This window comes from Triticum dicoccoides, chromosome 6B (genome assembly GCF_002162155.2).
Source record: "Triticum dicoccoides isolate Atlit2015 ecotype Zavitan chromosome 6B, WEW_v2.0, whole genome shotgun sequence".
NCBI lineage: Eukaryota > Viridiplantae > Streptophyta > Magnoliopsida > Poales > Poaceae > Triticum > Triticum dicoccoides.
Window position 1 is genome coordinate 586,229,834 of NC_041391.1, and position 11,908 is coordinate 586,241,741.

The following is an 11,908-nucleotide window of genomic DNA, read 5'->3' on the forward strand; positions in this document are numbered from 1 at the left end:
CGAGTGAAGAGCAAACCTCTCACTCGGGGGCTTAGCTGCAGCCCAGTGCTCGCCTAAGTTATGAAAATCCTACCGAGTGATAAGCCAGACTTCCACTCGGAGGCTTAGCTGCAGCCCAGTGCTCGCCTAAGTTATCGAAATCCTACCGAGTGAAGGGCAAACCTCTCACTCGGGGGCTTAGCTGCAGCCCAGTGCTCGCCTAAGTTATGAAAATCCTTCCGAGTGATAAGCCAGACTTCCACTCGGAGGCTTAGCTGCAGCCCAGCGCTCACCTAAATGGATTAAGGAATAAGTTGATTGCAGTAAGCGCCCTGCTTTGAACCTGCAAAAGACATTTCGAGCCAAGAGCAATCATATTCAAACGACAAATTCAAGTTCGGATCGATACCTAAAGGAACCGGAAGTGCTCAGGCGCTAAGCCCGTTAAGGTTTATCGGTTACAATTCCACTCGGCATACCGAGGCAAATTTAAAGCGTCGAGCTTAGAAGAAGTTTTTTACCCCTCCCGTGGAGGGCTGGAAGGTGCAAAAAACTCATCAAGATCAATCCCATCTGCGATCCGAGTGGCAGCCGCAAGGAAAGTTTCCATAAAGGACCTGAAGTCGTGTTTCTTGGTGTTGGCCACCCGGAGGGCCGCCAGCTTGTCTTCTCGCGCATCTTTGCAGTGAACTCGGGCCAGACACAGAGCAACATCTGCACCGCACCGAGCCGAGGATTTTTTCCACTCCTGCACTCGACCAGGGATCGTGTTCAACCGAGCCATCAGTGACTCGAGGTCATTCTGAAGAGTCTCCCCGGGCCAGAGCGTCGAGTCGATGCGAGATGTGGCGACCTTCAGCCTTGCAAGATAGTCCACGACAGCTGCAACACGGGACTCCAGTCGGAAAACATTCATGGCAGCTTCGTCGTCCATCCGAGAATTGACGGGGTCAAGGTTTGGTTCCAGCCGGCTAGTTTCTTCTTCAAAGTTTTGACAAAATTCTGCAAGGATGATCACCGAGTCAAGGCAATGGTCGAATGGAAAAACCACGGTTGGAAATGATCGCCGAGCATAGAGATTTACCTTCAAGCATAAGAAACAGCTTCTTGGCAAGACCATTCAGGAAGGCCTCCAGATCTTTTTTCTTCCCAAGAGCAGCTTTCAGATTGGCATTTTCTTGCTCAAGCTTGGCGACTGAAGCTAACTTCTCGTCAACAAGCTTGATCTTCTCAGCTAGTTCAAGGTCCTTCTTCCGTTCGGCCTCCCTCACCTTACCTGCAAGTTACAGCAAGATCAGATTTTGAAACAAATAAAGGGAAAAAGCAGTCGTCAAGGTCTCACCAAACATACCTTCGGTCTCCTCCTTTGCCTTAGTCAGATTCTCCTGAACCAGCTTCAAATTCAGCTCGAGCTGAATGTGCTTGTTTTCCAGCTCAGAGTAGCGAGCCACAAGATCACAGGAGTTCTGCGAAGAACCAATCGACTAAAATGTCAAATATAATTCACTTCTGAGTGAAAAAGGAAAAATCACGCGTTTCTAAGACTACAGCCGAATACGAGCATTCGACCGTAGTCTCGGGGACTACACCCAGTGGGTGCACTCAGCGTGCCCCCACTAATTGACCAGTCGAAGACAGAGTCGACCAGTCGACCGGCTTGTGAAACCTAGTCGCCTTAGTCGAATGACGGAAAGACTGAAATTATAAAGCCTAAGGCCGACTGCCAGCAGTCGACCTTAGCCTTGGGGACTACACCCAGTGGGTGCACTCAGCGTGCCCCCACTAATCCTATTTGAAGACAGAGTCGACCAGTCGACCTCAAAAAAAAACAAGATGTATTCTCTAAGACTGTAACCGACTGCCAGCAGTCGACCATAGTCTCGGGGAATACACCCAGTGGGTGCACTCAGCGTGCCCCCACCGGTTTGCGAAATCCATTCGCCGTAGTCGAATGACGAAGAGACTGAAATTATAAAGCCTAAGGCCGACTGCCAGCAGTCGACCTTAGCCTTGGGGACTACACCCAGCGGGTGCACTCAGCGTGCCCCCGCTAACACGGAGTTTAAATCAACACACCCAGTGGGTGACTACTATAAATTCTGGAAAGAAAAGTTTTTTGATAGCATATCCTAACAGAACAAGTGGTGGTCGACTGACCTGAACATTCCTTTGAAGGGCGGAACTGGCATCATAAGCTGCCTGGCTCGCATCCCGGATGGTCTTCAACTGCTCCATCATGATCCCTGCCTGGCGTATCGCCTCCTTCGCGGCGCCAGCTTGGTCCTCTGGGACGTGGTGCGTCGTGAAGAGGGAGGGCTGCGGAGCACTCGTCAGCGGATCTGCGAAGGACACAGTGTGTCGAGTGGTGTTCTCCTCCTCCGCGACCAGAGTCTCAGGCACCGTCACATCCTGGGGCACCCTGCTGGCAGACGCTTTCCTTCTCATTCTGTGCTTTAGTGGTTCCTCGTCTTCATCGTCATCAGGGAGAGTGATAACAACATTGGATGGAGCTACAGAAAAGAATCAGAATTAGAGATCATGAGTCAGTCGACTAGAAACGGTGTTAAGAGTATAATACCAGGTTTTGAGGTTGCTGCGTCCTCCATCGCATGGTCGTCAGCCCGGGCTGAGGTCTCAGAAGTAGCAGCACTGCAACTCCAAAGAGTCAGTCGACTAACTCCAGCGCCAACCAGAGATAAAGTTCACACAAAACAAGAAGACGTAAGCAATATGATTACCCTGATATGCTGGGGATGGACACCTTCATCTTCGGCAGGTGCTTGGTCGGCTTCGACGGGGCCGCCCTGGGCTGCTTCGGCGCCTTTTCAGTCGGCGCCGGAGAGGTGGTCCGGGGGCGCTTGGTCGACTGAGTAACAGTCGCGACCCCCTCGCCGCGTTCAGTCGCAGGGTCATGAACAAGTTTCGACCGCCTTTCCGAGCGCGGTGGTGCGACCTCCTCCTCCTCCTCCTCTTCGCCGTCCTCATCGTCATCATCATCATCGTCATCGTCATCATCATCGGCCTCGGCGGCGTCCGAGTCCCACTCCTCCTCCTGACTCTCGCCCCCGCTCGCTTCTCCCTCCTCAGTCGGAGCCTGCGCTCCGTTGGGCATTGAGTACAGTTCAGTGAGGGCCTGATGGACAACAAGACAAAGATCAGTCGACCGATCGGCAGAGAAAACAGAAATAAATACGACAAAAATACAATGGGAAGTGGAGCAGACATACCTTGTTTGGGTCACTGTGGCAGTCGAGTGGAGGAATCCTTCTGGCTCCGCGAGGGTTATCCTTGTTCCCAGTAACAGCGGCCATCCACCTTTCCAGAGTGGCATCGTCGACTGTTTCTGGGTTAACCCGAGTCACGTCCTCAGTCCCACAGTACAACCACATGCAGTGGCTCCGGAACTGAAGAGGCTGGATTCGGCGCCTAAGGAAAACTTCCAGGAGATCCATGCCCGTCACTCCCTCCCGAACCAACTGAACTACGCGCTCCATCAACATCTTCACGTCAGCTTTCTCCTCCGGAATCAGCTTCAGGGAGGAGGGCTTGTTCACTCGGTCCATGGTAAATGGAGGGAGCCCACTCGACTGCCCCGGTGTCGACTCTTCCTGGCAGTAGAACCAGGTCGACTGCCAGCCTCTGACTGACTCGGGAAATGTCATAGCTGGGAAGGTGCTCTTGTTTCTCACCTGGATCCCCAGACCTCCACACATTTGGACCACTCGGGTTCTTTCGTCGCCTGGACTCGCCTTCTTCACAGTTTGAGAGCGACATGTGAATATGTGCTTGAACAAGCCCCAGTGCGGTCGACAGCCCAGAAAACTCTCGCACATGGACACAAACGCGGCAAGATAGGCGATAGAATTCGGGGTGAAGTGGTGGAGTTGCGCTCCAAAAAAGTTCAAGAAACCACGGAAGAAAACGCTCGGCGGCAAAGAGAATCCGCGGTCGACATGGGTAGCCAGAAGCACGCACTCACCCTCTTCCGGCTGGGGCTGCCACTCTTTCCCTGGAAGCCTCGCAGCTCCATGGGGGATCAGGCCCTCGTTGGCCATGTCGAGGAGGTCCTTCTCCGTGATGGTCGACTGGATCCAATCTCCCTGGACCCAGCCTTTCGGCAGGCGGGATCTGGACGAAGACCCACCGCGGCTGGTGGATCTCCCCTTCGCCTTCTCCGTCGCCGACGCCTTCTTCGCACGCTCCAGCGCCGCCGTCTTCTCCTTGACCATGGCTTTCGGCGGGGCGCGTGAGGAGAAGTGGTGCGGGGGCAAGAGCGAGCGCGTTGGGCGGAGACGAAGGAGGCAGAGAGAGAGAATGCTGAGGCACTATTCAAAAAACCCCCGCCGGGCGCATTTATAAGATCCCTTCCGAGTGGATGACAGGTGGACCCGGCAGATCTAATCATATCCTGGAACTGTTACACGGGCGATATACGTGGCGAAGAAAGCGGCGCGAGAATCGAGGCGTCTATGTCCCGTCCCATCCGAATGCCGCAGTCCGCTCCGCTTCGCGTGTTTCCCCAAATTTCGCATCCCGCGGAATCCGCTAACGGCAAATCAGTCTGTCAGGCGCGGGATTTCCTGCGATCCGTCACTCGGAAATCGACGAAGCCCGAAAGATCACTCGACGAAAGAAAAGAATGGATCGAGTCGACTGAAGACAAGTTGCTCACTATCAACGAAGAGATTCTCTGGATTCAGGACAACGCACGACCAGTGTGCAAAGGTCAATCGGAAACAGCATCAACTCCTCCGTCACTCAAAGCCTCAATCCATTCGGGGGCTAATGATGGGGTCATGTACCTAGGGTAGGGTCACAGACCTGATCTAAGTACCCTGCCCAAGGACACCCTTAGAAGAGGTCACCTTCCAGTCGACCAACGAGGGATTCACTCGACTGACTTGAAGGACTCGACCACGAAGACTCACTCGACTACCAGGAGGTCAAAAGGCACTCTGCACTGCAACGGCCTGTAGTTAAGTAGACTTTATGATAGTTAAGACACTTTATGTGGGACGTTACCAGTAACGCCCCGGACTAAATACACCTTAAACCCTTCATTACGTGGGCTGGCTGGGGTCCTGGCGCACTCTATATAAGCCACCCTCCCTCCACAGGCAGAGGGGTTCGGCACCCTGTAACTCATATACACATAATCCACTCGACCGCCTCCGGGCTCCGAGACGTAGGGCTTTTACTTCCTCCGAGAAGGGCCTGAAATCGTACATCTCTTGTGTTACAACCTCTCCATAGCTAGGACCTTGCCTCTCCATACCTACCCCCCACTCTACTGTCAGACTTAGAACCACGACACCACCCTCGTGGGTGAAAGTGCATTATATCGACTAGAGGGGGGTGAATAGGCGACTTTTATGAATTCTTCACTGAGGAATTTGCTGGTCAGGAAATTCCTAAATGAAGAACTACTTGCAGCGGAATAAGTACTCAAAAGTAAACATAGCAGAACACAAGCAAGGTCATCATGATGGAACAAAAACAAGCACAAAGTACAGAAAGCGTAAGCACAGGATAACACGAGATGAAGACGAACAAACTGAAGAAATTAAACTAAGGAAATTGAGAAAGTCTTTAGTTAAAGTCTTCAAACAGATATGAACAAGCACACAACAACTGAACTGAGGAAATGAAAGAGTTGAGGAAATAGAACCAGTATGCTTGGTGAAGACAATGATTTGGTAGACCAGTTCCAACTGTTGTCTCAGTTGTATGTCTGGTTGGAGCGGCTGAGTATTTAAACTCGAGGACACACAGTCCCGAACACACAGTCCTCACCGTATTCTCCTTGAGCTAAGGTCACACAGACCTCGCCCAATCACTCGTGGTAAGTCTTCAGGTGACTTCCAAACCTTCACAGACTAGGTCACTCGGCGATCCACAATTCCTCTTGGATGCTCTAGACCATGACGCCCAACCGTGTGGAAGAAGCACAGTCTTCAAAGGAAACAAGCGTCGGATCCACGCAGGATCAATCTCTTCAGTGATGCTCAATCACTTTGGGTTTGTAGGTGTGTTGGGTTTGGGTTTTCCTCACTTGATGATTTTCGCTCAAAGTCCTCGGAGGATGGAATGCTGTCAAATGACAAGTGTCAGTTTCTCTCGGAGCAGCCAACCAGCTAGTGGTTGTAGGGGGCGGCTATTTATACTCTAGGGAGCAGCCCGACATGATAAGACATAAATGCCCTTGTCTGATATGACCGTTAGGTGGGCAGATATTTCGGGACAGCTGGCGTGTAGCACAACAACGGTCAGAATTTTGACTCTCAAATTCCTCGGGGCTATCATGCTCCTCATTGTGTAGGCAATTCGCACTAGCGAATATCTAACTCCTTAGCCAGAACAAATTCCTCAAAAACCAAAAGAACTTCGTCTCTGTTACTGAAGAAATTGACTGAAGTGTATGGGATTTCCAATGGCTTCACTCAAAGGGATTGGTAGGTGTAGGATTTTGAGTTGAGCATCACTTGGAAATTTTTTCCTTGGTATTTCGTCGACCCCCTTTAACAGTACGGTGTTTCCTATGACTCAAGAAAGAGAAAATGAAACTACGAAAACAAAAGTCTTCATGCTTCATGTTCCTCGAATGATTGCCAAGTCTTCAAGGTCACACCAATTTCTTCACTTTCAAAGTCTTCAGAAAGCCTTCAGATATCCAAAGTCTTCAGTTGAAGAACTTCATTTTTAGGGGTCGACTTTCTCTGTAAATATCAAACTCCTCATAGACTTATAGACATGTGTACACTCACAAACGCATCAGTCCCTTAACCTATAACTCTTCAATAAACCAAAATCACTAAGGGGCACTAGATGCACTTACAATCTCCCCCTTTTTGGTGATTGATGACAATATAGGTTAAGTTTTCAACGGGGATAAATATATGAAGTGTAAATATTGATGTTGAGGAATTTGATTACAAGATATAGAGGAACTCCCCCTAAAGATGTGCATAGTGAGGAATTTGCTTTTGAAGCAATGCACACTTGAAGAGTATAATCATGGAGATATCCCCATATATCTTTTAATTCATACACGCATTTAACATATAATATGAAGAATTTGAAATGCATGATGAAATATGGTGACTGATGAAATTCAGCATGCGTGTATTGACATTAATGAGGAATAAGCATGCAGAAGAACTCAGCAAAAGTATCAGGCCACCATAGAGTTTAAGATTACAACTCGATCCAGCAAAGTCATCAAAAGAATTTGTAACCAAAAACGCCCATATAAGATAGACCCGCTTGAATACTAACTCAAATTTATCCCCCTTTGTCATCGAATGACCAAAAGGGTTGAAAATGAGGACTAACGCCCCTGAAGAATATCATGATGATGGAGGAGCGCCAGCGTTGTTGGGGTCTTGAGTCGTTGTAGGGCCTGCCGCAGTGTCATCCAAGTCTTCGAACTCATCCGTGTCGCGCGCGGAAGAATATGACCTGGCAACCAAGGAAGGAACCTTGACCTTCTTGAATTTCTTCGGTGGAGGAGCAGACCAGTCAAAATCTTCTTTGAAACCCATTTGCTTCAGATCTTCTTCACCATAGAGATGAGATAGAATAGCACAGGTGCGATCAAAAACTTCATGAAGGTAGTAATGGTTTTTCTTCACTGCATTATGTGTAGAGGTCATGTTGTGAAGAATAGAGCCAAACTGACGCTTAACCCATTTGTGGTTTTGGTCCACCTTTTGGTGAAGACTTAGAAGCAGCTCACGGTCAGTCATCACACGAGGAGCAGTAGCTTGAGGACTTGACTTGGGAGCATTGGCAGCACAATCATGAGTGGCAGAGTCATCATTGGTGGAATAAGATGCAGCTTTGTGGAATTGACCATGCAATGGACGAACGAATGCCTTCATCAATAACAGCTGGTGTCTTGCCCTTCTCATCAGTTGAGGAATATGCCCACTTGAGGACTTCAATTGGGGGCAAGTAGATGAGGTGATTCTGAAAGTCAGCTTTGTAGTTGAGTGAAGACCTTGTTATGAGGAATCTCGTGATCCACGGAGCATAAGGCTTGAGCTGAAACGGTGAAAGTGCAACATTCGCCAGAGACCTTATGAAGAAACCATGATAATTAATAGGGATGCCATGCATGATGTTGAATAGCGTATTCTTCATCATCCCAACAATTTCCTCATCAGATGAGTCGTGGCCTTTGATGGGACTCATAGTCTTTGTCAGAATGCGATAGATGGTTCTTGGCACATACAACAATTCCTTCACGAGGAATTCGGTCCTTGGGGCTTGACCAGGCTTTAGAGGCTCATTGCACAAACAACGAGCACCGTCAGGTGGAGGACTGATTGGCAGGGCACGAAGCAATTTAGAGGACGGTGCCTTGTAGTGAGTGTTTTCGGTCATCCAGTCCAACACCCAAGAGTTGATGTCATCAAATTCACCTGTGATGTGCAGCATTGCATAGAACTGAAGAATAAGCTCTTCATTCTAATCAACTATGTCTGAGAAAAAGTTGAGCAAGCCTGCATCATGAAGCATACTGAGGACTTGAGAGAAGCAAGGCATTGATTCCATGTCCACGTGAGGAATATGCTCGTGGTTGAATACTTTGTCCTTGTTGAAGAGCAGTGAAGAATAGAAGTTGGCCTGGCTGGCAGTCCAGAAACGCTTCCTTCTAAGACGAGCATTGTCATAAGGGTTGAACTCTGTGAAGAACACATACTCGCCGAAGAAATCATCGGCCTTGAATTTTTGCTTCTTTGAGAACAGATCCTTTGGCTTGGGCTGAGGAGTGTCAATTAATTGCATTACCACCTGAGGAATCACAATCTCAGGATCCACAGACTGGGGAATTTCAGGCTCTTCTTCAGCTGTAGCCTGGGTCTTCAATTCTTCATTTACAATTTCTTCAGCACTAGTGGCTGGAATATCTTCATGAACAGACGGGGTTGCATGAGGTTCTTCAGATCCCATTTGTACTTCAATAGCAGCAGGGGACTGAGGAATTGCTTGAAGTGGAGTGAACATTGGAGAGTTGAGGTGTTGACTTTCCCAAAAGTCATCATTCAGCACAGGTGTGGTACAGCCAATGTCCACATCCTCATCTTCCATTTGTTCAACACCTGCCTCTTCAAAAGTGAACTGAGGCATAGGCGAGGAAACAACTAGGGTTGAAGGGATTGCATCCACTTCAATTTCTTCATCCAACTGCTCTGACGAAGCAGCAGAAGGATTCTCTTCATCGGATTCACTGGGAATCACATAATCTTCACCAAAAGGAACAAGGTCCTTTGATGGCATGAAAGAAACAGGAACGACATCAATTGGGTTGTCAATTGAGCTAGTCAGAGGCTTCATCTTCTTCGAAGCTGAAGAATTTGATGAAGTTGATGCCTTCCTTTTCTTCACAGCTGCACACTCTGCAGCCTTGGTATTCTTTGCATCTGATGCAGATGGAATGATCATAGTGGGTGTAGGCGCAGGAGGTGTAGAGGAGTTTGGTTCAGTTTCTTCAGGCGCAACTGATGCAGTTGCACTAACTTCTTCATTTTCTTCAGACGCACCGCTAGTGGATGCCCTGGCAGTTTCTTAAGCGGCTGGAATGCAGTCATCAGCCCTGGTACTCTCATTTTCTTCAGCAGCCTGATTGTCATCAGCGATGCTAGCATGTTCTTCAGTAGGATGAGCAGATGCTTCAGCCGGTGTAACTTCAGTGTGCACAGGAGCAGCAACACTTGAAGTGAGTTTCTTCGTCAGATTGACGAACCGGAGCTTGGCGCCCTTCCAATCAGCATAGTAGCGATTGAATTCATCACTCAGTTCCTTGATTTCAGCTTGCAAGGCAACGAGTTGATCAGGGGTAAGAGTGAGGACATTGTCCTTGAGGTAGCGCTGCTTCTTGTACTGCGCTTTCTTCAGCCTTCTGCCTTCTTCAAATTTCCACTTCTCTTCCTCAATGAAGGCAGTCAGAACATGACTTTGACCAGGAGTGAGATTCATCTCCGGCAAAGGTGTGTTAGGGTCTTTGTGACATAGGTCAATGAAGTTGAGGATCAACTTTGGATCGAATAGCAGTGGCACATTGCTGCCTTTGGCTCTAGCGGCCCTGGCCTGCCTGTCTCTGATGATTTTGGCAAGTTCTTCATCATCAGCCTCATCGTCATCAGAGGGCACTTGGAAGGCGACTTGCTTCTTGTGAGGACTTGGTCGAAGGCCTCATCCTGCAGTGGCCTTTTTCTTTAGAAGAGAGGGGCCAGTTGAGGAGTTTGGTGCAGCAGAGGAACTTGCAGATGCTCCTGAGGCAATTGAGATGCATGTAGTCCTTTGGCACGTGGCGAGATGCACAGGTGCAGAGGATTTGGTCGGAGCAGCTGAAGACTTTGTCGGAGGAGCTGAGGACTTTGAAGGAGGAGGAGCAGTCTGAGGAATTGGCCATGAGGGCTTTGAAGAATCTGGCCTTGAGGGCATTGCTGAGGAGCTTGGCCGTGATGGCATTGAAGGAGAAGCACTTGACTTATGCATAGGCTTCTTAGGCATCGCCTTCTTCGGCTTACTAGCAGAGGCCTCAGTAGCAGTAGCAGCAGCAGCAGAGTCTGCATTGAATTTCCTCACCGCTTCATTTGCTTGCTTGGCCAGTTTGGCCAGGCGCTTTGCCCATTCATCAGCATAGTCCTCATCGCGCTTGAGGCTGGTGGGATCTGCCAATTGGTCTGGTGCCAATGGAGGTCTTGAGCATGGAGGGTTGAGTGCAAATTTCTTCATGTACTTGGGAGTAACATACCTATACTCCCTCCATTCCCGTGCCCATCTCCTTTCTATCCTTTGTATGCGCACCTTGCGCTGACTTTTATCCTCCTTGCCAAATTTGGCCTCATCAGGAGTGCAGTATCCAGCATAAATGTCCTCAGGGATTTCGAAAGCAGTATTGACCTCAGGCCTCTTTCCTCCCTTTTGTGGCTTCTTACCTTCAGCCATTTTCTTCAGCTGAGGAAAATGAACAACTGAAGTTTCTGAAGAGGTGTGCAACTTTTCTTCGAGGAACGCTGCAAATGAGTTAAGTTGATGAGAACCTAGTGATTCAGCAGCGGACATGAGTACTTGTGAACAGAGTATAGTTGCGAGGAATATGGAGATGTCATGTGCGTTCTCAGAAGATTTTCAAAAAGAATAGGTTTGAGGAATTTGACCAGATGAGTCTTGAAGAATTTCACTAAGCGTTCTTAATCTTAGGTTCCAGAGTTGTACAGATTGAAAATCCACACAATTGAGGAATCTTGAAGAAAATCATCGCTTAGAGAAACGAATCAAGAGCATATGACATGTGAGGTGTTCATGTGTGTGAAGAGTTGAAGAATAAACACCTTTGAAGATTTTCAAGAAAACATGTGAATCAAAGAGGGCAGTAAAAGTAACTTTTAATTACCCGAAATGAAGAACTCGACGAACTGGGAAGTGTAGATGTGAAGTTCATCAGTTCATATCTTCCACGCCCTAACTCGGCAGAGGAAGACGACTATGGCAGCAGCGGAGTGAAGAAATCCGCAACCGGCGCGAGTACGACAGCGATGAGGTCGAGGCAGTGAAGCTCTGCCTCACCGACGATGATGAAGTAGCAGCGGTGCTGGGGTTTGGGAAGCTCGAGTGGGAGTGAGAGCGAGCGGAGTAAAAAATGAAGTGAAGAAGAAGCAGGGGTATTTATAGTGGAAGTGAAACACTGTACGCCCGAGGAAATCGGACGAACATGCCCCTGGCCCTTCTCATTCGCTTGACATGTGTCACCCATGTACTGAGAGGTGGCGATTGTGTAGGATCGTGGGTGAATAGATAAGTATTGTCGTGGGATACGGAACAGTTTGAGCGACAAAGCCGAAATATCAGATAAGATAAGTAAAAGGTTTTGTTCGCAATTTCTTCAGCTGTCAAGGACACAGTGAAGATTTTGAACGAG